The 3488-nt window shown below is 28.1% G+C and overlaps 1 long non-coding RNA gene across 1 annotated transcript; it reads right to left on the bottom strand.

Annotated features, from left to right (window-relative positions):
* Positions 1 to 518: 518 nt before the first annotated feature.
* LOC112681359 lies at positions 519 to 3482 on the bottom strand. Its single transcript, XR_003148398.1, has 4 exons — positions 2789 to 3482; positions 2642 to 2724; positions 1477 to 1594; positions 519 to 1380 (listed from the first exon to the last, which is right to left on the bottom strand). It is a non-coding gene; the product is annotated as an uncharacterized LOC112681359 (long non-coding RNA).
* Positions 3483 to 3488: the final 6 nt, after the last annotated feature.

The raw sequence follows: 3488 nt of genomic DNA, 5'->3' as shown, positions 1-3488 counted from the left end.
CTAGCTTCTGTGTGCCTCGCTTCGGGTGAAATTCGCTTAATATTTATATATTAATCAATTTAATTAATAATATGAATTATTAATATTAATAATATTCAAAACATTATGTAGGTATAATGTATCATGCAATACTACCACGGTTACTACTTGTGAAAATTATTAACTTTTGATAATATACGGGTGGAAAATTGATACGCCTTCGGCGTCAAAGGCGTTCGCTATCTAGGAGACCCCCACCTAATTGTTTTCTTAAAAATACTACGACACCATACTTACGGTACTATAGTGACAATCGATGCATGGTGTCAAACGTATAAAAACCAATATAAGATATATACAAAACATTTATATGTACATAAAAAAAATGAAATAGCAGATGGCAAATCGCAGTGTAATTGAAAATAATCAAACATAATAATAGTACTGTTGCAAAGTTAAGTGTCTTCTCAACAATAGTTAAATATGTAAATTATCATTATATTTAATAGAATGGAATAGAATTTAAAAAGTGGTATAAATATGCATATAGATTTTGATATTTCAATTACAGAATAAAATATATATTTATGATTACAAAAGCATTATATGTGTCTTCTTCCATAACTTAACTTACCGAAGGGACACTTTTATGAAAAGTATTTTAGATACAACAATTTATAAGTATCATAAACGCTAGAGAACTTGACATTTTTTTTAGATATGAAATTATCAATATAAAAAAACCTTTCAAATACAGTACAGTCGGTTCAAAGTAAGAAGACCTAATGCATAAAAAGTATTTTTTCAATAATAAATAATGAATATATATACAAAGCGAGTCTGTAGACAAAAAACTATAAAAATGGAGTAAGACCTTCCTTGATGTTAACTGAAAAAAAAAATTTGAGAATAAGTGAATACTCTATAATAGGTGTGTATATATAAATGTTGGCGTTAGTTACGTTTTACACTATAATCATTCTCAGTGAAAAACGCATCCAAGAAAGACCACGTGGAGGTCGCCAACCCCTTTCTCACATTCATAGAACATAAAAGTACTCATCGACAATATTTAAAAAAAATATACAGAATGAATATATAAAAACATAAATAATTTATGAAAGACAGAGTGTGGAAGTTTCTTGTAATCATAGCATATTTGTGCTTTTAAGCTTAAAAAATATGTGAAGATAATGTATACAAATATGAAACATAACATAATCAAAGAAAATATTTTTATCATTATATAAAACGTTTCAGTATGATACGGTTTAAATAAATAAACTATACCAAGATTTTTCTTATAATATTAGGAGAAAAGTGTAATAATAACCAAACTCTTGGGTACAACAGTACTACACTGGTGTTTGAGCATTCGTTATTTCATTAATCTGCAATCCACTATGAGCAAAATAAACAATATATAGTTTAAGATATTTTACAAAGACATTTATATCATAGAGGAACTTGAGCGTTAAATATTGTATAAATACATACCAAGTTTTCTTTATTTTATAGCTGGGTTTGATTTGATTATCATTAGCACCAATAACACGTTGAATTCTATTCCATTCCAAAGAATAAAGTGCAACAAAAACATTCAACAGCTCTCTCCCTATATTATTTGGAAAAATTAATCAAATTGAATGTATTTAACATATTTAAAAAACAAATTTATAATTATTTAACATAATTTAAAGATACAATTAAAACATAGTCAAACGATAGACTTAATTAACAAATGTGAACAAAAGAATTATAAAAAGTGTTGCATATAATTTGATTTTTAAATTTTACAACTGTTTGTGATAATAGAAATATCAGTAAAGTCAATCACATTCCTTCTCAATGAAAACATCCCATAGCTCTCCCCTAATATTTTATGGTAAATCAAAAAAAAAAAAAAAAATGAATATAATTAATAAGTTTTAAAAACACATTCAAAGCATATATTGTACAAAGAAAATAATTTACATTAATGCTAAAACATACATAATACATATTTCCTTTCATTCAAGTGTAAAAACTGATACTATAAGACTTATTTATATAAACCAAAAATATAACATTCAATATATATAATTGAAAGAATGAGTTGAAAAATGCATGGCATACCATGTTTTCTTTAGTTTATACTTGTGTTTGTTTTTATTAGTTAATCATTAGTACCGAAGTAGTAACTGAATTATTCCTTAACAAAGAAAATGTTTAATGAAAACATACAATAGACATCTCCCTATATAATGTGGAAATAGAAATCAAATCGCATGTATTTAAAACAAATATATAATAATATAACATAATTTAAAGACACAATATCAATGAAAACATTCAATAGGTATCTTCTAATATTTTTTAGTAAAACATATAAAAATAAATGTGTAATTAATAAATATATTAAAAACACATTTAAAGCATATAGTATGTAGAAGGTAAAAATCACAATTGATTCACAGTCGAACGATGGACTTAATAAACATATGTGTCAACAATAGAATTCTAAAAAGTATTGTATATATACTTTTTATATCCGATTGTGTTTATAAAAATATCATTGATGTCAATCACGTTGCTTTTTATTTTTTGGTAAGACGAATAAAAATTTATGTAATTAACAAATTTTAAAAACATGTACAGTGGAAAGAAAAAAGGTAAAACTTACCGGGTTTTCTTATTTACATTACATCACAAAAGTTTTAATTTCCTTTCGTCCAAGTGTAACGACTGATGTTGTAAGACTCATTACTAAAACCGAAAAAAATAACATTTAATAAGCAGTGGAACGAAAAAGTTTCAAAATGTAATATACACCGAGTATTCGTTATTTTATAGCTGTGAATGTTTTGAACAGTATCGTTAGCACCGAAGACCCTGTGAATTCAATTCCTTTCCATTCAAAAAAAGTATAAATAAATAAAACAACAGCTATCTCCCTATATCGTTTGGCAAAACAAATCGTATTGAACGTACTTAACGCTGATAAAAAAACAAACTATATTTTAAACGTATTATGTTTTCTTCGTTTCACAGCTGTATGTAGGCGTTCAATAATAACGTTACACATCAAATCAACATAAGAAAAACGGATAAATAATTTTCGGTAAAACAAATCGAATATGTAATAACATAAATTAAATAATACGATTGAAGCGATGAAAAAGATTTCACAAAAAAAAAGTTTGAAACGAAAAGAAAAAACGGACTTGACGGACGGCGAAAAATAAATAAAAAAGAAACCGCGAACGGGATCAACACTCCCGTCGATAAGACACGGCGGCGGTAGTTGATAACAAACGACGGCGGCGAAAATCGGACGCGACGGACGGAAAACAAAAACAGATTCCGCGGGAGCGGAAACGACGTCCGTACGAATCGACGGCGGCAGAATTTCCTTCGGCAGCGGAAATCTTGCAAAAAAGCCGAGCGGCGATAGCTCGGAATCTAACCGGACCTACGGGGACGTATCGGGAACTATGCCTACAACTTGCCTACTAGAGGTGGGTCGGTCG

Source organism: Sipha flava, unplaced genomic scaffold (assembly GCF_003268045.1).
Source record: "Sipha flava isolate LNK unplaced genomic scaffold, YSA_version1 19032_pilon_pilon, whole genome shotgun sequence".
Classification (NCBI taxonomy): Eukaryota; Metazoa; Arthropoda; class Insecta; order Hemiptera; family Aphididae; genus Sipha; species Sipha flava.
Note: the sequence above shows the minus strand (reverse complement) of the source record. Positions and strands in the feature narration are given on the sequence as shown.